The sequence below is a fragment of the Strix uralensis genome, chromosome Z (genome assembly GCF_047716275.1).
Source record: "Strix uralensis isolate ZFMK-TIS-50842 chromosome Z, bStrUra1, whole genome shotgun sequence".
NCBI lineage: Eukaryota > Metazoa > Chordata > Aves > Strigiformes > Strigidae > Strix > Strix uralensis.
In genome coordinates, this window is record NC_134012.1 from 93,629,481 (window position 1) to 93,655,243 (window position 25,763).

The window sequence follows — 25,763 nt, forward strand, 5'->3', positions numbered from 1 at the left end:
CAACAGATTCTCCCTGCCGGTAACCAAGTCATGGTGATTCAAAGACACACCGCACTACAGCAAATGCAAGCATGCTGCTTTCGGTGCCTCTACTGAAATAACTCACTCTTTAATAGTACTCCTCTTCAGTCCCCTGCTTCTCAGGGTGCTTTGTAACTGGACTTTGTCTGGTCTCACAACAGCCCTCACAATGACTAACCATTTCCATGTGGAGGAATGAAAGCAGAAAGAGACCCAGTGTCTGTCCTGAATGCACCTGAGACCCAGCAGCAGGTGGTGTACACCTCCGGGATAACAGAGGTTTGAATGACAAACACATCCTTTTTTTTAAGTGCTTAAGAATAACCCCATGTGTCATTTAAATAATTCTGACATGCATTATAATCGTTTAGTTGATCCTGACATATGACAGCTGCTAACTAAACAAGTAACACAAGCCATAACACAAATCATGTCTTTTAAAAGCAATTTAGGAATTGAACATTTGAAGCAAGGCCTTGTATGGATGATTACACTGAGGCAGAGTGAATCAGGTAGGAGCTGCATGACCTGTCCAAAGATCAGCTGACCTGTGGTCTCAAACAAAATTATTTAGTGATTCTTTTAAATACCTAAAGTTGATGAGGTTAATGTGCACTTAGAGTTATACTTCTGACTCACATAGAGAGACTAGCTCATGTTCCCAAACTGCAACAAAAACCAGGGCAGTCAAAATAAATCTTCCTGTTTACTCCAGTGCTGTTGGAAGATGCTCAGCAAGAACAGAAGTGACCTTTGCAGAATCACACAAAGTGACTGCCTAACAGTTCTCCTTTCACACCTCACTGAAGGTAATTCTTGATTTTGTGTGGCGTGTATCCTCTGCTCTCTGCAGACCACCACTGAAATCACCTGAACCCATGCACAGAGAAGAAGACATCAAGACAGTGCCACCTCCAGTCTTCTGCTCAGCGTGGGGAGTGACAAAGCAAGGCACTCTCCTGCCCTCAACCCAAGGACAGCTATGCACTGAACCCTAGTAAAGAGATCTCTTCTGATCCAGGATGAGCATTAAGATGGAGAATTTGGCTATTTAGAGCAATTTACCTATCTGTGGAGACTTTGGGCAATTCCTTCTTAGAAATGTCAAGAACTGTTTAGCTTCACTACCTCTCAAAATAACTGTTAAAGAAAACAATGAAGACTGTAATAGAGAAGTGAGAAATGGTCATGTACTGGCCACGAGCACCAGTTTAAAGAAAGTCATGCTGTATGTGGGAGACCTTTACCTCTTTCCTGCAATAAACAGAACTCAAAGGCACCACAGACTGACTAAGCTAGTTCTTCCTACAGGCAACAGTGACAGCCAACCCGAACCTGTTTTCTTGGGGCCCCAGTCATGGGCACTCTGGGTGCTGAGCAACCAAGCTATGCTTACAGGAACAGTTGCCCACGCTGCTGAGACCAAAACAGCTGCCCTGATGAAGGTGGACATGATGATCGAGAGCACCTTCACCAGGGCACACCTATCGGGATGGCTAAACAGCCATGTGACATGGTCCTCAGTGGTGAAGAGGACCTCCACTACCCAGTCTGGATAAGTATGGTGACAGAAGAAGATGTTACTCCCAAATTAAATTGTTGCAGTCACAACAAGGGCCAAACTTCCTTCCGCTCCCTGTCAAAGTGCAGGATGGTGGTGAGCAGTGTACCGCTTTCAGTAGGAAAATCAGTTTTCTGACTGCATATGAGAAAAAAAAATCTGAAAGAAAGAAATGAACAAACAAACCCCAGGGAAGCAGTGGGGAAAGAAAGGGGTGAAGGGGTCCAAGTGTGATGGTAAAATGTATTCCTCTCTCCCTAGACATATAAACACCCAACCCTATCTTCTGAACCAAAATCCTGATGTTGGAAGCTATGCAGGCTCAGAGGAAAATAACTGTAATTTGTGTGAAGAAGGCATTTGCAGCAATTCATTATAATTCCTTGCTTGCTGTCACCCGTCTCTAAAGTCACTGGCAATGCAGTACTTGTGTGAAGTTATTAAGGCCAAACTCTCTTTAGATTCACGGCAAGTGCCGAATGACAAGGCGAGAGCCCAGGCAGTGATAAAGTGAAGTGACATGCCATAGCCCCTTCCTCTCCCCCACCCCATCACCACCATGCCAAGTATGAAAACACCATGGATTTTGCAAATGAGAGCCACCTCTTCTCTCCCTGCCCTGTGCTGGTCTCTGCCTGCCACACACACATCTCCTTGAAGCATGCACCCAGAGGAGGGGGCAGAAGGGAGTGGAGGAAGACAAAGGAAAATGTACTTTTCCTCACTTTTCTTCCACAAAGATCACACAGGTTTCTCTCAGAGGTTCCTAGACAGATGACATGTATGTGAGAGACAGAGATAGGCAGGCTGGGCAGAGGAGAGATCCAAGTGGGAACTCTTCACCTATCTGAGATAAAGACACCTCATAAAAAAAATTTATATATCTATATATATAAATCGATTGCTAACTTATCTATATCTAGGTTTATCCCTCTATCTGTGTTTTGCTGTTCATTTCAGTAACCCCAAAGACTAGAAAGAGGAGAAAAGAATCTCTTACAGCTGTGCTGACTTCCAGCAAATAAAATGTGTAAGTAAAAGGTGATCACTCTAGAGATCAGGGCTCCTTTCAAACTGCATTTCTCTTGCCCCCTCCTGTTTTTTTTCTTGCACCCTTGGCCTCTATGCTTTTTTCCTTCCTCTGCCCATCCCTTCTTTTCCTAAGCTGGGCAGAAAAATCAGCTTAAAGGATAATACTGCTCAGCTTTCAGTAGGATAACATAGACAGCCCACAGGGAAGAGAAAACCTCAAACCCAACCAGAACGATGAAAACAAGCAGGTTATTAAAGGTCCTCCTAAAGCGACAGCTAAACTCATGTTTGCAGATATTCACAGGCTGTTGCTCAGCAGTGAGGATCTCTGGTTCACATCCAAGTGCTTGCCAACAGCAGGGTTGTAGTGGGAAAATATCCTCTCCTCTCCCCTAGCCCCTTACTCTGGAAAAGCCATATGATATTTTAGCAGTGTTAGGATGCTCATAGGCTCTGAGCATAATCTGTCAGAAGCCAAAAAGGAATCACCTTGCCCAAAAGATTTCCACAAGTTAAATTAACCTGCAGTCAGCCTCTGCCCATGTTAGGTTTAAAACTGCAGTAAAACCTATATTACCAAAACTTCAAACAGATGAGAAAGGCTATTAAGAGGCATCTGATGGGACTAGATATTGAACCACAGTCTGCTGTTCTCACGCACTGAGTCATGGCCATCCCTTAAGTTATCCTTCACACTACAGTACTGATGACCCATCTCACCTCCCTTTAGGTCGGGGAGAACATATAGACCTTTTGAAGTATGTTTGAAAATTCAACACATTCAAAATCTCGGAAAAGCAGGCTTGCAAAAGTTTTCCATAATCAGTGCCTGCAGCCAGGGAAAGGTCTATCAGCAGCCACCCCTCACTGTTTTCCCAGGAGGAAACACCAGTACTGTTGACTTTTCTGATCTTAGCATGGGGAGAGAGGTTTTGCCCCTCAAACACCTGAGGCTTTCAGATTAAGTCATCCTCTTGACTGTTGTGGATGCTCCATGACAAGAAAGGAGAGGGGCCCTGACTCCCCAAGGGAGCAGGGCACTCTTACTCCACTGAAGGCAACAGGAGTTGTGTCTGAAAAGTATTGGGGAACCCAGGAGTGAGTTAACTCTGAGCAAAGATTTAAGGCTAGCGTACAACATAAATGCACCCACTTGTTTAAATTAAAATTGCCCATAACCCTTTTATTTCCTTGCATCTGATTCTTCCTTGGCAGATGACAAGAAATTGCTGCTCGTTTGTGGTTTTTTCTTGCAGTGAAAAGCCACAATCAATCACGCTTTCTTCTGACCCTGCAGTTACAGGGAAACAGAATGACTCTGGGCTATATTTTCAGACTCCACAGGTTGCTCTGACTCTGTATTTGGTGCACCCTCCTCCCTCTCTGCCTCCATGTTATAAAAGATCAGGACTCTCTTTTATAAAATAGATCTGGCATTTCTATTATCACACATGCCTGAGAACAGGGATGCAATTGCAGTGAATAGTGTGAAAAAAAGAAAGGAAAGGGGGAAAAAAAAGAAGAAAAATCAAAGCACAGCCGAGTTGATTATTTAAAGAGCTGGGTGAAATTTGCCATCCTTTTAAGGCATCCTGGGCTCTGGAATATCACTGTGTCACTTAATGTTTGCAGTTAAGTATTTACAGATCTGTTTCCATGGCAACCGATTCTTCAAAGTTACTTTTACAATTCTGTTTTCTAAAATGTGTTTCTTTGGTTGATTGCACAGGGATATTTGGAAAGCAGCCAGGTCTAAATCATGATTTTTTTCCCATTAAGGAGAGGTCCTTTCTAATCATGTTTAGTTAGTTCTTTGATGGCTTTATCTTGATTCGAAAATGTATTTTGTTTTTTTGTTAGCAGGGGGGAGATGGAAGGGGGGAGAACACGAACAAGCATTGTGGGGCTTTAGCAAAAAAAAAGGTGTTGGAAATTAGGAATGTGAAATAACCTTGTCTGAGTTGATTTTATTTATCCTTTCATTGTTTAGAAGAGTAGGCCTTTATCCACAACAAAATAAATAAATAAATGCCCCACTGACAGTTTGAATGCATTTCGAGGGCACAGAAGAAGATGACTCACTTATTAATTAGTCAGGGAGATGGCAGCATGGGGAGGGATGATGAACACTAGAAACAGTGCGGAAACTGAGACAAGCACATCCAGTATGTGCAAGGGCTGGTTGCCCCAGCTGTACCGAGACACCTGCATGGGGCCACTGAAGGTTGGCCTCACCACTAAGGAGACACCTGGTGAAGCAACAGCAGAGAAACAGTCATGAGCTCTGCAGCTTCCTTTGCAACTGTGGACAAAGTAATTTGAAATATGTCATTGTGAAGATGTGAAGGACGTGTACTAGTGTCCTGAGCTCACCGGCCTATGTTCTTCCCATCACTGCAGCATCATCTCCTACCCCTCCATTTGGCCCCCAGTTCACCCCAAACACACAAAAGGGAGCATAAGAGCTTCATCTAGAAAGCAACACATCAGGAGCCATACAAGTACGTGGGATAGATTGGGAAGGGATCCACATGCTCCCTGTCATAAGGTGTTGTCCCTACCTGAAGTCAGAAATAAGTTTAAGCTTGTCAGGTCTGAGAAAAGAGTGTGCTTAGCAGTGATTTCAGAACAGTGTCAACTTTGAGCACATGTTGGAGGGAAAATCAGCTCTGATGTGCCTGTAAACCTCACCACAAGCAAGGACTCCTGTAATGCTCAATAAGCCACCTCCCAGGCAAAGGTGTCCCTGCTGATGAATAACTTCAAATAGGGGAAAGAAAAAGTATTGAGCTACTTGACCGGACCCACTGGTTGGAGTAGCTGAAGGTGAGCCTTTAATAATCATTAATAATGCAATCCTGTCTTCCACCATGCTACAATAGGCAGGGGTGTATATCTCAAGGGAAAGGATAGGACCAGCAGACAGAGTAGAATCATAGAATCACAGACTGGTTTGTGTTGGAAGGAACCTTAAAGTTCATTGAGTTCCAACCCCCCTGCCATGGGCAGGGACACCTTCCACTAGACCAGGTTGCTCAAAGCCCCATCCAACCTGGCCTTGAACACTGCCAGGGCGGGGACAGCCACAGCTTCTCTGGGCAACCTGTGCCAGTGTCTCACTGCCCTCACAGTAAAGAATTTCTTCCTTAGATCTAACCTAAATCTACCCTCTGTCAGTGTAAAGCCATTACCCCTCATCCTATCCCTACACTCCTTGATAAAGTGTCTCTCCCCACCTTTCCTGTAGCCTCCTTTAAGTACTGAAAGGCCGCTATAAGGTCTCCCTGCAGTCTTCTCTTCTCCAGCTGAACACCCCCAACTCTCTCAGCCTGTCCTCACAGGAGAGGTGCTCCAGCCCCCTGATCATCTTTGTGGCCTCCTCTGGACTCACTCCAAACAGGTCCATGTCCTTGTATTACAGAATAATCAGAGTATCACAGAGCATTAACCAGAAAAAATGGTAAGGTATCTGGTGTTGATAAAGCAGATTAAATATGGGCGGATAATTACAATAAGACAAGGAACGATGAGGAGAGGGATGATAGCCTGAGCCGTATTTTCCTGTGCTTTGGGTGAGATAACATCAGATGGTCAAATCAAGGAATAAGGAGTCAGGACTCCCAGGCTCTCTTTCTAGCTCTATCACTTATTAAATATGTGACCATTCAAGCACTCTGTGCCTCCACTAACCTAAACTTTCAGGATTGTTGTCAGGTTCAGTTAATTACTGTCTGCAAAGAGTTTAGAAACCTACACAGGAAACATGCTAGACAGGTACCATGGTTTTAATGTTAAAGTTCAAAATATTATAACTGGAGAGCTGAAAAGGGGTGTGGATCTGAAACTGAAGCAACAGAATTACAGGGAAGCTTATAAAGTGAAAGAAAACTAAGGAAAAAAAAATAACTTGAAGAATAAAGAAAGGAAAATGAAGACTCCTAGGCAGGTGACAGGCAAGGCGAATTTTGGCTGACTGAGATAATAAGCCACTCTTTTGAAACTTTTTCACTTTTTCCTCTTGCTGCAGAAATGCTCCATTAACTCTCAGGAAGATGATTTACCATTTGCCCTTTATAGACAAAGCTGAAATAGTAGGAACATCGTAACAAAACATATGACCCAGCTTTTGGCACACCCTGTGGCTCCAAACCTTTAATGCACAGAGTCTTGGAATCTGAAGGAAAATGGTAGAGAGACACTGTCTTGCTACAATATTTATTAAATGGACAACAGCTACTAAGAGGACCAGGGGAAGTTGCAGGGGGCAGATTTCTTACTTGTGGGGAATGGAGGGACTTGATTTCTCCTGATTTATTTACCCTTAATACAACTGGATGAAAAGAAACCTTCATGATGCATGACCTTGAGGACAAAGAAGCAACAAGGGGTAGTCATGGTCACCTCAAAGAAAACTCAGATGGGAGGGTAAAAGAAGAGGAAAATGAAATCAAAATTAAACATAATAACAATGGAGGTTGGCAGTGACCTGCTATATACTATTAATCTTGGCTGGCTGGTGGGTGTTCATAGCCTCATATAGTGGGATCCAAATCACAAAGGCAACAGGCAATAACAACTACTCTCACCACCTCCTCTTTCTCTCCCTGGTCATTGGCTGGTCTAGCTGAGTGGCCTGTAAGTAAATGGTTGATGTATGAAAAGAGGATGATCTAACCAGCTCTGAGTAATCAGCACTTCAGCCTCCAGGCTCAAGATCACAGCTAGTGAAGGAACAGAAAAGTTTCCCATGTTCAAACATACAGATTTTCAGCTGCTGGAAACTTGCTCTTCCCTCCTAAAGGCAGCAGAAGCACTGGGTATGTCTGCACGGCTAAACAAAACAGGGTTAGGGACCATTCTCTAGCACCAAGGCCAGCTGACATAGTCTGACCACACTCACAGTAAATAGGTCTGTTATTTTCTGTGTGCTCTGCTCAGAGTAATGGGAAAGAAATCTCATATAACAGACCACGGTTTTCAAAGCTTGAAAATGAGGAGATGTGCTAATGCCATGAGGCGTTGCATAAGGATGTCTCAGCACCCATGAGCATGCAAAGCCTGCTGGAAACACAGTGAAGAACAAGAGTAGGGTGGAAGGAGACAAACCTGGCCGAAATTCATTCACAGTACTTTTGGGACTGGCCCTTGACATGACATACGCTCTCATGTAGGGACCAGTAAGCAGTTTGGACCCAGGCCAAAACTGCCAAAGGACGTGCTAGTAGTTCAGTAGTGTGGGAAACTGTAGGGCAGGGCTCACACCAACATCCTGGACTGTTTTATTTGCAGGTAGAGATGTAGGCATTGTTGCCCATAAAGGCAGCAACCCATTGGCCTTCAGTCTTGCAGTTTTCTTTACAATCTCTTGAGAAAACCAACCCCCCAAAATACTAAAATGTAAGTTTCATGGAGCTCTCTTTAACATTTCATATTAGGATACAAGTAAATAGTTATCTTCTTGCTCATACAGGAAATATGTCAGAGAATAGTCAAGACAAACTAGGTTTTGTCTCATAAGTTATACGCTATAGCACATTCAGTAGTGTTATGTAGACATGTTGGAAGGAAACTTTTCTAAGCCAGCGACTCTTTTAAGACTTTCATATACGGTGTAATAAGTCTTTGTCCACTCCTTCTGGAATGAAACAACCTGACTTCACTAATAGTCTATTCAGTTTTCACATCTCTATTATAAATAATGTTAGTTGCAGACATTTTTAAAATAATGTTAGTTGCAGACATTTAATTAATGTTATAAATATACTATTTATGATGTGCTTTGGGAAATGACTAGTTCTCTCAGTATACATCATGTTTTGGTTTATTGTTTCTTCTCCTTGCTGCAGTGGCCAGGTGCCTTGCAGGTTCCTGAGCAATCACAGCCTGTGCTATGGGGGCTCTGCCTTCATATTCATTCCTTTGCTGGGGAGACAGGAGCTTACCATCTTCTTGGAGTCTTTAGGCATCTAACTTAAATGCAAATGGAAGGATCTGTAGTGAGTAGCATACAGATGAGATTCATCTAAGGATTAAGTATCTAAGAGATAGATACTTACCCTGAGCTTGTCACTTAGCCTCCCTGTGTAGTCAGAAGAGCAACAACAATCTGGATACCTGCTTAGGACAGGGTGGGTGACCCACACTCTTTGCCTGCCCATTTTTCTCTACTGGCCCTAAAACAAAATCAACTCAGACTTCTTCTCCTGACTTCTAAATGCTAAAAATAAAGGAGATTACTCCCACCCCTATATAATGCATAGGCATACACAGGGGCCTCCAGATTTTGTAGGATTTTCTTCAGATAGCTACAGCTAGATAGTATTAACACTCCTCTCTGTGGTTCTGATCCATCCCTGTGGCTGTTTCCACCTTAGAAATGTGCTCTCAGGTTTGGATTTCCAAAAAGAAGCCAGAGGACTGAGATACTTTGTTGGGATGAGAGTGTCCATCTGTACCAGGCCCCAGTGAAAAGCCTAGCCTGAGTTTTCACAATAATGTCATTCATGGAGAGGAAGGATTGCCTCCAACAGTGCATTCTTTGTAAAAAAAAAAAGTTTGTTGGCTACATTGAGCAAGTTCTCACCATGCTTTATGCAGTGATTTCCCTCAGAGGATCTGAAACATCTTATACAACTCACTCTAGAAGAGCTCAAAACTCTTATAAAATTTGATATTGTCATGACTTGGGGTTTTCTTTTTTCAATTGAGCAAACTGAGGCACAGTAAGTTATCAGGCAACAAGGAGTACATAATGAACCAATAACTCATCTAACAAAATGTAAAGTTACATAGATGACTTTGTGGTTAAAGCACCCATTAAAAAAGAATGAAGTATTACTTCATTTTATTGTGTTTATTACATAGACACACATTATAAAACAGAGTATTTCATTTGATCTATTCACGTCTCTAGTTCCACTCAAAATGCATGAAAAGGTTCACTTTTGTCTTGACTGAGTAAATGCGCATGAGTAGTTTTATGGGTTTTATTCTCTGACCTACAGCACCTTGCACACTGGACTCTCAGTTCCGGTGAGGATCAGCTGATGCTACTGTTGTTTTCATTAACTGGAAGAGTGAATTTGTAATATGGAATTCCTTCCAAGACTACAATTACAAGCCTGTGTCCAGTGCAATTGTCCTTCATATCAATGGAAGTTTTATACATGTACAAAGTGTATTAGTGTTCCTTGTATTTGTGAAATCTGTTCTGATGTATTGCTGGAGCCTGTAACTTTCAACACATGCAACATGCGCGCGCACACACGTACTCGTTCACTCACACACACACACAAGATAGAGTCTTCTGCCACTTTCTATCTGGCAACATATTAATCTTGTGTTTCGCATTTTCTAAAAGCTTCACCATTATAACATAATTACTGCTGAAATTGACCTTTAAAATATATTCCAAATTTCAAATGTCTTTAAACCCCTCAGTGAGCACCATTTTTCAATTTCATATATTGTTTTCTTTTTTAGGAGAGATGGGACAAAAGATGGGAAGGAGCATTAGCAAATGAATGTCAGCATGTACCATATGCATGCAGTGATAAAACAAAATCTTGCAAAAATTTACCTGGGCATCTTTAATATCCAGTCTTCAAGCAGTTACGATTTCCCTTAAGGTACATGAAAATGTAATAAGACTAACTAAAATGTTACATTTGTGTCTCACCTTTCCCTAAAGTAATTCAATCAATCAGTTTAGCTTCACTAATATTCAAATGTATATCTAATACTGGCAATATAAAAGTTCAAGTACTCCTCAGCCTCTAAATACATTTAAACTACCTTTATTAGAACATGCACTTTCCTAAATTGGTATTAGTACCTAAAACTGGTTGTGTTTCTAACTATCCTTAAAGGAAAACATAACCTTGCCTGCAAATGATGCTGACATGTGTGTGGAGACAGATTTCTGTAACACAACATTTAAGACTGAAAATATGCTTATTACAATGCACAGATGAACTTGTGTATGCTTACATTACTGTGCAAACAAGAAAGTATAAAAGCACATAGTACAACTTCCATCCAGCAGCTTTTGCATCCATCTTCATTCCTTCCATCTCCTGACCCCCAGGAAAGGGAGAGCAGAGGATCTGGAGGAGAGGGGAGGAAAATCCCATCTCATAGGAGCTCTCCACTGCCGCCGTGTGTCCCTGTCCTGGTTTGGGGGACCCAGGGAAAGGACTGCTGAAGAAGGCTGCTGTCTCTTTGGCCAGTGAAAAGCTGGCATGGGTTTATTCATCCAGTTATGGGCTATGGGAAATCCCAGCTGGAAAAGATGGCTCATGGACCTCTCATTCTGTTTTCTCCCACACAGGCAAGTGTACGGTCTGCATGCAGGGACCACTTATGCAAATATGACTGCTCACCCTTGGAAGTATACACTCAAAGGACGCTTTGCAATCTCACACTAACAAAACCCACTTAAGCTAGAGCGGGAGGGAGAGGGATAAAAAGCAAGAGGGAACTGAACCCACAGAGGCCATCAGCCTGTGAAGCACGTGCTGCACTTCAGAGGTTGCTTTGAGTACCCACCGGTGCAGAGTGTCTGAAGCCAAGCGTAGCTCTTGCTTTATGCTCAACTTCTCAGGCTCCTTGCAGGGTTTCAGCTCCTTCCTGTTGTCAGAGCTGTCTGCATCCTCAAGCAAAGCACTGGGCCTGAACAGCACCTGGCAGATGAGCCAAGGTATTTCCTGCATGCCCTGCAAACCTTCCTGTCCAGACCCTTTCCTAACTGACCAAGAGGATGCTGACACCCCAAAGGGATGCAACTTCATAGGACCAGCTCCAACCTTGGGAGGCACGTGGGCAACAACAGGCAGGCAATCACACTGCCAAAGAATGGGTTGGGCAGCTCCCCAGTGGAGGCAAAGGGGGATATCCTCACTGAAGACACTGGTTTTGTGTCCATTTACTCCAGCTGAGGATCCAGCCCATTATTTCCAATTAGGTTTGATGGAAGATTAATCCAATCTCAAGTGTCAGTTTTCTGCCCCCTGACAGCCGCTTATGGCACGATGCACGTGTTGTAACCTGCTGGCCCACCTTGCCTTTCCCTTTATGAAAAAATGCCATGCAGAGTCAAGCTCGCTAGAAATGAAGACAAATGAAAATCATCGGAAATCTCATTAGTGACCATCCAGCAGCTTCCCTGAAAGGCAGAAGTTTTTTGCTTTCCCTTGCATACACCTGTTCTAGGTTGTGGGGTTTTGCTGTGCATGTCACCCCCCCACCCCCCCACCCTTCACCCCTTCTCCTTCGTCCCTTCCACTGAGTGGTGAAATAAATTGCCCTGCCTACTTTGCACAAAGGTTTACATGTTGTTCTGTTGATAACATTTTTGGTATGCCTAATAGAGGTAAGGGGGAAATATCTGTCCGTATCACTTCTAAAGTTTGTGTATTATCTAACTAACTCACACTGCTTTAGAGGTTTTAAGCCCTCCATAAGAAGTCCTTTTGCCTGTGAATCTTTTATGTTACACCTAGGTGTCCTCATTATAAGGGCTCTACTATTTGACAAGCAACACTTGTCTCTACAGTCGGTGATGAACACAGCATGACAGGCAATGTGTGCCTCTGTCCAAGGCACTGAATCACAATAAAATGGTAAATTACTGTCTGTCATAGCTAGAAACTGCAGTGACTAATATGCAATTCCCTATTCTACATAAGATGAGGTGTGTGTGGGGGGAGGGTCTGGTAGTGGTGGGAAAAGCTAGTGTTACATTCCTTTTCATTGAATCCTTGCAATTGAAAACGTTCCTGGACACCGAAAGAGAAAGCAAAAGGGGTTTAGCAGGAGGAAAAGGATGAATTCCTTCCAGACGGCATTGTCACTAAAACATTTTTGGACAGATCAGAATTTGTCATTGTTTGGGGATCATCAGGATAGAGATATTTGCAAATAGGATTCACCCTTCTCACTCTCTGACAGAAATACGGAATTCAGTTTCAATTAAAATGCAATAATAATTGTGAGTTGGACTATGTGTCACTGCTGTTCAGAAAGGCCCCCATTAGAGAAGCCTCTATTTTGAAACAAGCCATTCATCATCGCAGTATAATTTCCAGTAAATATATTGTTTGTTCAACTGTAATGCTAGAGATAATGTTTAAAATTCTCCCCTCATATCTCATTATGAAATAATTGATAGCAACATGGTCATTTCTTTTCATTTGTGAGGATTTTTTGGTTGTTGTTTTTTTCTCCCTCTTCCTTTAAGGCAACCTCTTGAAACAATCAATATCAGCAGTTTCAAAAGTGTGATACAATAAATAAATCTCTCAGACAATGACAGAGAACATCCTTATTATAATAAATTTACCATAAATAAAACTGTGTGTGATATTCCTAAGAGCCATTTTACATGAATGCCTTCAAATTTTGTTCAAGGAGAGAGAGGAAAAGGTGGGGGGCAGGGAAGAGAAGAGGACAAAGATGTGTGTACCACAAATTGCTTCATTCTCAAAATATATTAAATTTGGCTTGCTGTATGGTGCATACAGAGTAAATTCCTCCCCCTTTGCAGAAATACACTGTATTGTTTGGACTTGTTTAATTAATATTGGCCTCAATTATCATATATGACTGGGTTATTTGTATACTTTTTTAATAAGATACATTGCTACAGCAGATTTTGTAACTTATCTATTGTCTCACAAAACACTTTTGGAGTCTTTCTGCTGAAATATGGTACTAGACCAAAATCAATAAGGACCAGTTGCTTTTGTCACTGAGGTCCAGCTTGAAGTGACCCAGCAAGAACATACCAAACAGGTTTAAATATCAACACATATCTGAAATATAGTTTATACCCTGCTTGGTACAGTACAAAAATTCCTATTTTGCAGTCTTTTCCTCTCATTTCATATGCTGAAATTCAGCACTTCATGTGAGCTTGAATTTTTTGAGAAAATTTATCCTTTTGCTCCCCACTGGCTTTCAGTAAAACTGGTGCTCCACTGAGAATTTGGCACCCAGCTTTCTCAAGCCTAAAGCATGTGTTTTAATTTAAGTACGTGCATAAGTGATTTGCTGAAGAGGAATCAAGCATATTGTTAACCTTACAGAGATGTCTTCTTTGACTTAGAACAGAGATGCTTCAGGTGTCTACACAAAAGGCCAGAAGAAGGAAGGGTTGATTTTTATGCAAGACTTGCAATCTGTTAGGATTTGATATTGGTACTGGGACCCTGTGGTATAGATGTGGTAAAATACAGACAGACATGGAGAAAATGGGCTCCTCTGAAATTTTGGATTGCTTAGATCAAAATATGTCTTCTTCACTGGAAGTCTTAAGCTTTCCTACTGACTTGTGCTGGTGTTATCTGAACTTCAGAACTATATTATTTAGGGAAAAAAGAAGAAATAATACCTGGTAGGTGGTATATATTTTGTTATTAATCGTAATACTTGGCACTCAGGTGTCACATTTCGTCTTCAAAGCACTTTACGTAATTAACTAATTCATCTTCACTATCCCTGCATGAGATGGAGCTTTTCACTGAGGCAGCACAGGAGCTCATGCATTCAGGACTGGCACTGTTCATAGAGCAATCAGACTATCCAGATGGGACCACTTTTGGGGGCAAAAACAGCTGACCTGTCCTAAGGACAGGGCTGCCTTTGGACGTTGTGCATAGATATATGCTAAAGGAGTTTTTACTTTGAAAATATTGGCATGTGGTTCCCCAATACTCACCTCAATGCTCTGTGTACCCATGCGGAGAGGGATGCTGTGCAGAGCCTGTTCTAGTTACTCCCCTCTCCAGGGCTATCCCTGTGTCCTGGTGACTCCCTGGACATTTGGACCGCACAGGGGATGGGTTGTCACACCTATAGGACCTACATATCCATTCAGAGCCATCCTCCGCCGTCAGTGGGAGCCAGGGGACACAGGGTTCTGGTTGGTCCAGGTCTGTTGTCAGAACCCACATGTGAGGGAATCTGTGAAATCTGCCTTTCCTCATATTTAGACAGGCACCAGCATTTCTAAGCAAATCACAGCAGTGACAAAGGACACCCTGCGGACTTGGCTGGAGGCTCCTTGCTCAGCAACTATATTTGCTGACATGACTATATTATTTTCTGCTATATTTTTTTTTCCCTATGGGATGACGGAACTTTTTCATCAGAACCCAATCCAAAGCACCTTGAAGTCTGGTTTTCTGCCCTTTTTCCAATAGTCTGGTCATATATATGGGCCAAATACAGACACCTACATGCTCTCTGCAAACTGGTTGGAAGAACAGTTTTAATCCTGCCAAAAGCCCGGACATGCAATGATGAGTTCAGTGGCACAGGTCCTGACCCTGCAGTACAGATCATAACAGGCATCTCCCAGCCAAGCTCTGGGGAATAAACACAGCAAAACAGTAGAAGCTAGTTTGAGGGGTCAACACGGGGCAGAAAGTCCATGCAGGGATCCTGCTGCTTTCTCCTTCTTCCTCACTGATGTAGAAAGCTTAGACAGAAATTACTTTTGCCACAGGCTCCCTAGTGAGGCACCAAAAATTAGGCTGCATGATCTTCCCGTGGGTTTAGGCATGTGCTCTGCTGAATGTGGGAAGTGATTAGCTTTCTTCTTGGTTCATGGCCATTTGCACGTGCATGGGAGGGTCTCTCTGCCAGAAGGTGATTTGTCAGAACTTGCAATGAAAGTCAAACCCTGCAATTAGAGGGAGCGACTGTACTTAAAAAAGAGATGTAGAACATCCCAGTGCGCACTTGGATTTATCATATTGAAAGAACATAGTCCTCTTTCTACACAGTTGCAGTTTTTGATAAACGGCCTACATTAGGACACTTCAAAGGTGTGCTGCATCATTAATTACCAGGGTATATGCTGAAGAGGAAGTTAATAAAACTTGTGTCTTGCATGGAAGTGAGAATTCTTACTACCTGATGATTCCTGATGGAAGAAGATGTTTCTGAAGCCACATGTGCAACCTTGTACAGGTAATAATAGCAAAACACTCAGGGGAGTCTTTTATGTTTGAAGATGTCATTTTTCTTTTTGATTTATAGGATACTAATGGCTTTTCTCTCTTTTTTTTTTTTTTTTTTTTTAGCCCAGAGCCATGGTAAAAATCAACTGATGATGCTCAGATTCAAAGAGAAAAACAGAAAAGAAAAAAAAAAAAAACAGAACAGAATAAAATTGGACAAATACGAGTCTCTCTGGGAGGAATGCCAGCCGCTAGCTTCGCTATTATTATACTGGAGAATCTTATAAAACTCTAGCCATTAATAATGGGCTGCTGCCAGATATTGATAATTTATTCAAATTGTAGGTCTGGATTTGAGGGAGCAGATGTTCCTCATGCAGACACTTTCAGAAAATGAATTCCAAAGAAACAAAATAACATTCGGTGCTATCAGTAGAGAGGAAAGGCAGTATTTTAGTGTGCAGTAAACATCTGGACTGCCTTCTATTTTTATTGCCTCTCTCGCCCCTGGTTCTCTCCTACCCATCCACCCTTACCACTGGATGATTCTGTCACTCTTCTTTTTTGATATCAAATAAAATAAATAAATATACTGTTTAGTCTCCTGTTTGTGTTAGAATATATCATGACTAGTTTCACTAGGAGTAATGGGACCTGATCAACTTGAAATCATTTTGAGCAGGAACAAAGTCTCCAAACAAGCCAACCTTTAGGAAGACTAGAAATTAATTTTGATCCAGAACAAATTCCTCTAGTCATTTCAATGTTTTGAGACTGCTCTGCCCAATATGGGGCTTAGTTTTGCCCTCCAGCAAATTCACAGATGTTCTTTCTTTCTTTCTCTCTCTCTCTGCCTTGCTAGGCTAGAGGAAGACTGGGTATTCATAACCCCAAAATCTCACTGGCACAGATGCTCCAAATTGAAGCAAGCTGTTCTATCATCTTCTCCAGTTGTTGGCTACTCCATTTGAAACCATCCTAGACATGGTGCAACAGAATGTGCTGTGTGTCCAAAAACTGTTAAACATATTTCCTTGGGCACAGTGACAACTGTTGATGAACACTAAACTGCAATGCTTGCTACCAGTGGTCCTGTTCTTTCCAAAAAAGAAGCCAACCTCTAGGACCAAATCCAGAGGTCATAGTGAGATCATGTCGGCCAGATCTTATCCCTGTGAGGTCACTTTTCTTTCTACAGATCTGTGTAGTTCTGTGCTGCTTGGAAAGGTAGATAGGTCCAAGACTGCCAAGGGAGCTAGAATGGTGGTCTAATTTTCAACACTTTACAAATGACTATACAGACTTACATTCCCAAGCAGTCCCATTTTACAATTCCCATCCATTTCCAGCTAATCTCATGCAATAACTTGTCTTCCAACCAGTAGCACATTGCCATCTGTCTCTGCTCATGACTGATCCCAAGTTGCCATCTGCCCCTGGCCAGCCTTTTTTAGCTCTACCCCATTTGAAGAAGTACAGAAATGATACTGCTCAGGGGTGTGAGTCCTTCAGACTGTCTAGTTGAAGCCTGTGACTGACACCTGGCTTTCACACCATGCAGAGACTGAGGGAGACCCTCTTAACACCCCTCCCTTTCTCACACACACAGCCTCCCCTTTGCAGTAAGTGCTACAAAGGATTGTTTACAAACAAAGGGAACCAAAGATGGATTAGTCCAGGGAACTACACAACAGGATGTGAGAAGTACCAGGGAAATGAAAGAACAGTCACAAGCAATTTATCTGCAAAGGGTGTGCAGATGTAGTTGTGGGTTACTGCACACACTGAATAAGAAAACCAATAAAGAGTCCCTGTTTGCTCCCCACTGCTGTGTGCCCATTGTTGGTAACGACAGGCATCTAGGGGAGGCTCTTGCATGGCAGGAAGCTAAAAGTGATTGTGTCTACACTCTCCACGAAGCTTGAAGTAGGGCTTTTGAGAACTCTTCATGAAGAATTCCCACCTCTTCTTAGGCTGTCTTGCTTGGAGGTCTGTTCCCTCTGTGGGAGAAACAGAGCGTAGCTTTTGCAACATTCCTCTGGGACTAATTGTCTCCCTTTTGTCTTCCTTGTGTTTAGGTGAGAGCAAAAATTTCCAAGTTTCACTCTGACCTTGACAGCACTTCACGGTTGGATAGTAGAAGGGGAATAGAGTCATTAGCTCACTTTCCATCCTTTGCAATGCTGCCTTGGCCTTGGAATCTGCACTTCCCATGCATGATGTGGAAAAGAGTGGAAGGATCAGGGCCTGAAAAGTGTATCTTAATTTTTCCTGTGCCCAGTTACCAGCTGCCACTAACTTTGCAAACTTTATTGACTACTGCTATGTATGGTGCTAAGTATCTTCAGACTTCATTCCAAGTAATGGGAAAAAAAACTGAGGGGCAATCAGCTAGTTCCGTGATGAATGAAGCCCATGTCACTCAGAGAAAATGAATATTTCTTTGCAATAATGACCAGATGGTAGCAAGACTCAGATCCAAATTAAAACATGCATGATAAATGCCAAGAAAACACAGAAAGACAAAAACCCAACCTGGAGTGAAATCTCTCTATAAATCTTTCCCCCCCTACAACACAGGCACTTCTAATGGGAATTAAATTATTAAGAGATGTTGCAAGGAGAATACAAATGTGAGAGTCTTCCTCCTTCTTGGAACTTTTTGAAAGAGTATTTCAGCACAGCCAGCTGGCTTTTCTTCTCCATATGAGACAGCACTGGGCTGAATGGGATGCTTTCATGTAGAAGCACAGGCAAAATACTAATCCAGAAAATAAATTATACATTGGAGTTGGCATAGAAATAGAATATATTTTGCTTCCTGCAGACCTGATCTATGGAACTCCTTGCTGCAAGAAATCATTGCCTCTGAAGTTCTTCAAGGACATAGAAAGGGAGTAGTATTTGCAAATAGCGATACCATTCAAAATTCTATTAAACAGAACAAGTGTGGGATAGTGGTTTTACAATATCTTAGTTCCAGGCAGATGCTAAAAAAACCCTAAATAATAACATTAGAGAGAAATGCTCTTACGAAAAATGTAAAGTCCATTATTCTTCTGATGCTTTTTCGTGAAGTATGTGATATTTGGAAGTGCTATGATCACAACAAAGGACAACAAGGACTGCTGGAGCTGATTTAACATGGCATTTGCATGGATATTTGAAGGAAGCCTGTGTTTTGGCATCCTCCTGGATGGCTGCTGGGTGAGCCAAACCTAGACCTTCACTGTCCAATCAAGCCATACCCTCAGAAACCTTATTTTTAACTGTCTGTTTCTGATCCTGCATAATGTCTTCCAAGTCCCCTTCCTTCTATTTGCAAATCTCATGGTGATACAAAATGGATGGACTCTCAGGAGGCTGGCTGGCTCCTCCTTGTCAGCACTGACATCTTTTCCCAGCACCAAGTTAATGAGAAATATTAAATTACAGAGGCATACGCACACTTCGGAAAGAAACACGGTGTTTGATCCCCCCAAACTGCCAAGCTCTACTTAAAACCGATAACAAATGTTCTTCCCCAGCAAGATGTGATTAGCTTTTATACCTGTGCAGATTGTACAAACACACAGGAGGGAGCTTTTAAATATCATTGATTTGCCTATTTGAAATTATTAATTTCAAATTCGGCTGGAACAACCTTTGCTAAATTACACTGTGCCAGTGGGAGTTAGAGGACCCACAAGTCTAAACTTAACTTAAGAATGGGAGGGGGGACAGCTAGAAAAGAAGAAAAAAAAACCTGAAACAACTAAAAGTCCATTTAAACTCAGTAGGATTCCAGTTAATTACATTTTCACACCTATCCCAGTAGTTACAGATGTATTTATAATATATGCCTGCCTCGGTGGTTACTGAACACTGCATTCTCCACGGACTCTATGAGCCAGGATTTCTTTCCTACATCTAAAAGACCTTCCATTTTAATTGCAGCTACATCCAAAGACTGTCTGGGTTCAATTGTAATGGCTCAAACTAATTTCCTTCCCTCCCCATTTATTCCCTTCTTTCCCCCTCTCTTCTCCCCTGTATAAAAAGAACAGCAGGATGTCATGTGTGGAGACATCACTGATATCTGGAGAAGCTTGTTTGAGGACACACCCATCATTTGGCTGTGCAGTGGAACAGATCCACACAACTACTCATGACAGCATTCCCACCCATCCTCATAACATATCCCATCTCTCTTGGATACTGATACATTGATTCATCCCCTCCACAGCTCCTTCCCAGATGGGAAGGCACCTCTTCTCTCTCTAAAGAATTTCTCCTCCTTAACCCTGTGTGACATAGGACTCTGTGATCTGGTCTCCATGTTGTAGGTCCTACAAGAGGGGCCACAGCTGAGATTCATCACCAAGTCACAGCTGGTGTCCCACAACTCTGTGGAGTTAAACAGGCTCTTCCAGAAGTCTTGTTTTTTGGCAGGAGATAAATTGCCACCTAGAATTACCTTTTCCTCTCTGCTGGCTCTAAAGGGAGCCATAGGTGACTAGCTCAGTCACAAGTAAATTTTTGTGATACCTAAATTAAATCAGATGAACCCCACCTTCAGAGACTTGCCAGGGTCATTTGAGGAGACTGCTGCAGAGAGGACTGAATGTGAGTACACCTCAGGGAGTGAAGTCAATGTTACAGAGCCCACCCTGTATCTGTGAAGGGTTCCTGCACTTTTGGGATGGTGGAACAAGGATGGAGACAGAGAGTTAGTTCTGCAAATACCCTCCACTCCCTTATCTCTTTCTGTACAATGACCAGCTTTTTCTGAGATTGTCCTCTCAGGCCAGAAGTCCCCAACTCTTCTGAGGAGCGCTGGAGAAGAACCCCATTATTGCATTCCTTAGCCTGTGTGTATTTGGCCTCTCTAAATATGCTGCATATTCACCTGGAGCCCTATGAATAACAACTTCCTGTCAGAGTAAGAAACTCTGATTGACAGTGTCAGCTCTGAAACACCAAAGGCTTGCAGGACAGTCAAAAGTTTCTCAGGGGCTCTGCAGAAGCAGCTCCCACAAAAACTATGGTCACCACAGACTGCACCCATCTTTTAGTTGTAGAACTAAGGATGCTTCCTTGGCTTGCCTTCTCTACCGCACAGTTCAACTGTAGACATTGAGACAGACTTCAGAAAAAAACCTAACAATACTAAAGTGGTCATGTACCTAAATCTGACCCCCTGAGAAGAAAATGGACAGAAGAGGCTGCACTGTAGAAAAACAGGTCATATTGCTTAATGCATGACTGGAAGACACTCTACTATGCTGGTGCTGAGGATGGGGTGAAAACCTATCTGAAACAGAACAGCACTCAAGAGATTATTCACAGCTGCAGCATAAACAATGAAAATTTACTGGAGTATATAGACCACCCAAGTGTGCAGCTAAATGAGCTTCATACTAATGGAATTGCCATATCCCCCTGAATTGTAACTCAGTAAGGCTACTGTGATATTTCAGAAGCAAATTCAGACTAGATGGTAGGAGCGATGATTAGAATAAAAACCATAGGGAGAGGATAAACTATCTAAGTTGATAAGGATAGCATAGACTGCTCTGACAGACCAAAACCAGTGTGAGCATTCAGAGACAAACAGGTTGCAGAAATATGGCAATGTTATAGACAAGCTTGCAGAAACACTTATCTGAAGTGATATTGAACTATCTGAAAAACCAACCTGTGATTGCTGTAAAAGGAAACCGTTCATCTGGTGTCAATCAGCACAGCTCCATTGATGTCAGCCTCCTTTTTCGGTACTGTAATGTGCTGTTTCTTTGCTAATATAATGCAACATGATTTCACACTTTTTCAAACTTCAGTGGAGTTACACAGACTTCCACCAAGTGAGGGTTTGGTTGACAACCTTATGATGCACATTCAGAAGAAGGCAGAGTTAAGATTACAGAAGCAACCTTAACCTTCCTTCCTGATGTCTGAGTGCTCGACTGCAGAACCACAGCATTACTATAGTGTGATTTCCTCCCAAAACACATCAGTCCCTTCTAACCACTTACATTTACAGTCCTCTCCCTGCATGACTTAAAGAGCCTTATGAACCCTACCGAATGCAGCCTCCCTACCCAACTATCACAGCTGATCTGCAGGTGGCAAAACTGATGCAGTAGGATGTTGACTGGTTCACAGAGGTCACACAGGTTGTCTCTTCTTTTTACTGATTTTTCACGTTCTCCTCGATTACACTTTTATCAGCAGCGGTCAGCATGAAGCCATAGCCAGCAGCTTATTGTTCTTTGGGGCAGTTCTACAAGCTGAGGAAGGTCAAACACCCTGGTCAGTCATCTCATTGTCCAAGGAGGGAGATCTTGTTGTCCCTATTGTTTTGCTACTAGTGTACAGACTGGCACGGTTCTGGCCCCGGACAGCTAGCACTCTCACAGGCAATACCTGGGCACAGTTTGGGGGACACCACAAGCCAGGAATCTTTCCCAGTAGGAAGAATGGATGATGTAATCTGGTTTTATGGAGAAGAGTATTTCTAGAAGTGTGGGCATGATCTACACTAGTTCATTTGTCTGCAGAGCAAGAGGAAGTCTGGGGCTGCTGCAGAGGTAGGTAGCTGCTCAGATATCCTTCTCCTGGCACTAACATTAGCACAGTGACTTCAGCTTTTTCTACCCACAGCTGTTTAAGTGAGGCACCTCTACTAAGACACAGGGACAGAGTCCTACACAGAGTGCTTTGCAAGGGGGACGTGCCTCTCGATGTTAAGAACATCCTGCTTCTGAGATGCTGGTCGACCAAGGGTTGATTTTAGTGTCCCCAGTGTCAGCTCATAGCTCCTGGGTGCTGAGGTCATGAGCAGCTGAGCAGAAAGGGCTCTCCCTTGAGGGACAGGGCTCAGTCACTCTTCCTGACTCTGAGTGCTTACTCAGCAGAGGGGGGAATGGGATGTGGGGAAAGACAGCAAGGAGGAAAAGCAAAAATAAACCCTATCAAACCAAACAAAAATGTTTTCAGTTCCTGTCAGGAAAAGAAAGATTGGAAATGACATCAAGTCAACACTCATTGATTCTCTTTTGTTATGACCATTATATACAGCCTTCCAATCCCTTATGTTTCCCTGACTGGCAAACGCTGTCTGAGCACCCTAACCCAGAGTCTCTGGGCTACCTTCTCCCATTTTCTCTTTTTAAATTATTATTATTTTTCTCCTCATTGTTTTTAAATCACTCTCTATATAACAGTTGTTTTTCACATTAAATAACATCAGATGAGAGCTCACCATAGTCAGAAGAATGAAACTGTCATCTCTAATTTGCCTGGCAGAAGCCACGTTGACAGGAAGTTGTCTGTGGTTGTTTAGAAATAAAATAATGCTCTGAGGAGAAGTGCAGAAACTTAATAGGACTTTAAAAACAACAGGAGCCATGGGGACTGCAGATGGTTCCTAGGCCTAAGGACTAAATAAACAATGATTTTATAGGCAAGAATGTAGCCTAGGGGAGATGGCCTCTAAAGAGATGTTCACACATATTGTGTCCAACATCATTAGACTGCCCGGTGGGAGCAAACGTTCGGCAGTTAAAGACATTTTGAAAAGGAAAAATCAGCCTCAAAAGATGCTTTAAATGAACAGGAGGTGGAAGAGCAAACTGTCTGAAGAACTTCGCACAGCTAAATGACTCACCAAACATCTGTCTCAGGGACCAATAATTTGAAACTGATTGACTTACCGGGTGTAAAATATATAGATAAATGTAGAGGGGAAAAAAAAAAAGCACATCCAAAAGGGAAGGTGGGATTTGCTGCGGGAAAACAAGAAACAGGGCTTGGTGAGGAAGGGGGGTCAGGAGGGGGAGATTCATAAATAAGTAGCGATAAAGGCAGCAGGGATGAGCTCTTTCAAAGGTCCGGAGCACAGCTCACATTCTCTCTCTCTCTCAGAGGTTTCATTTAAGCCTGGCACATCCCTGTGCAGAGATTAAAAAAAAAAAAAAAAAAAAAAAGAAAAGAGACAACCTGATATTCATTGACTGAAAAAGCAAACACAGGGACCAGCTCCGAAAAGGCTCCAGTGCTGCGATTTTGAAAATAAGGGCCTTGGAACACCAAGTGCAATCTTCTACCCAGGGCTGCTAAACCTTTTCTGCCAAACCATTTACATTTATAAGGCCTTCAATCATGTGGGTTTTTTTTTTTCCCTTTCCCCCCTTCCCGCCCCCCATCCCACCTCCTCTCTCCCTCTCCTTTCTGCAGAGCACTCATTTCAGACTCGCTCTTTTGTTACACCTGTTTGCAAGTGGGTATTTTGCAGTTAACTTCAGCTGGCCTCTTCATATTTATGGCTTTCAAGGCAGGACGAAGGTGGGGTGAGGGGGAAGAGCTGAGCCAGGCTTTTTGTAAAGAGGTGTGGTAAATTTCGCATCTAGCATTTTTTGGCTGGAGGGTTTGCTACAAAGAAAGGAATGTTGATGTTGCAGCTGCTGCTGGAGAGACCTTTTTCTGCTACGGATTGAGAAGAACGGTGAAATCCCTATTGTGTTAAAGCCAAATCCTTATTCTTATATCTTGATAGCTGTATATATAGATCTGTTAGATTCCAAACATTTTCTTACATTAATTACCTGGGAATAAGCTTGCATTTGTAAAATAACAAATTCTTTTATAACTAGAAAGATCAGAATTTTTTTCTTGGCAGTAATGTCAAAATACAGCATTTTGACAATTTTCTGAGATCTCTCTCTGGATTTTTTTTTTTTTTCCCAGGTGAGAGACACTATTTTCAATGATCTGGCATTTCCTAATAAACTTAGCAACAAAAGAAGCCATCCAAGCCAAGCAAAATACAATTTAGTGGAAAATTCCTGACCCTCTCACTGGACAAGGTCTGCTTTTGTTATCCAATCTTACTTTTCAGCCTTCCTCTGGAGTTGGCAGTTTAATTGATATGAACCAGGTTGACCTGGTTTTTTGCTCATTTGAGGGTACTTGGATCATATTCTGTGTCCCTTGAAGCAGTAGAAAAATAGCACCAGTGCTCTTGAAACTAACAGGATGTTCATCACCTTGGGTTTGTAAGACGAACACCAGATAAAGAGAATCAATAATCTATCTCAGAGTGGCAAAAACATCAGAGCAAGACCTTCCACAGAACCCTCAAAGGCTCACAGTGAGTCACCATCAGCAAATGTAGATCTTGTTTATGCCTCTCACGCTATCAGGATAACACACTAGAATAACACTGCTATTTAGATCTTGTGTAGTGTTTGTAGGAGGGAAACAAGCCTCTCAAAGCTCTTGGCAAAGGCGGTTGAAGCATCACTATTCCCATTCTGCAGACTGGGCAAAAGTGGGACCCTCAAGAAGGGTCTAGGAGTAAGCTGTAGACTCCTAATGAGCAGCTCAGTGCTCCACCACCAGCCCATGGGCCCCTTTGTTGCCCATGTCTCCAAAGGCATCAGTAGGGAAACCAGTTTTGGCTGTAGCCTCTTGGGGTGGACAGCCATTTCAAACACTCACTTTTGAAAGCACCTGACCTGTTTCCACAAATACGTTGTTCCCAGGGGCCAGTTTTAGCCATGTGAGGACAGAAAGGGTGATTCCTAATACCAAAGGTCCAAAACATGTCTAGAGAGGGAGCTAGTGGGTGGTCCTTGTTCTAATGGATGTTGAGGAGCAATCTTGGTTCTGTCCCTACTGCTCAGTTGCCATCTCTGCATGCGACCTTCATCTACTCTCCTACACCAGTGTTTTCAAATGTGGGTCCCTGAAATCAAATGTCTGAATCCTTATTCAGACATCAAAATAGTTGGCCTTCATTTCAAAGTTGCTAAGCAACCACTGCTCACGCAGGAGCCAACAGGATCTGCAAACACACAGCAGTACCATCTCCGACAAGCAGGTCACTCCTCTGGTCTATAAATGCTGAAGAAAGTTGCTGTGTTTAAGCACCTGAGGATGAACTTTCTCACCTTAATTTCTTCATGCCTCAGTGTTCCCTTCTATGAAATGGTTATTGCACCTCACTGAGTGTATGGATCTCTCCTGCAGTGGGTCTGCAAAACACCTCGACTGCTTTGGTGAAAGAAATTGCAAACAGGAAAGAGGCAAAGCAAAGCATATAAATGCAAGTGAAAGTCCTGACACACAACAGTGTGGCATTGGGGCAGTGCAGGGCTTAAGCATCTTTCATTTTTATGCAGCTGTATAATTACATCCTCATATTA

General features: G+C 42.6%; 1 protein-coding gene across 11 annotated transcripts in view; it reads right to left on the bottom strand.

Annotated features, from left to right (window-relative positions):
* CELF4 (CUGBP Elav-like family member 4) overlaps positions 1–25,763 on the bottom strand; it is a 720,179-nt gene that overhangs the window by 247,464 nt on the left and 446,952 nt on the right. The gene's annotated exons all lie outside the window — the stretch shown is intronic.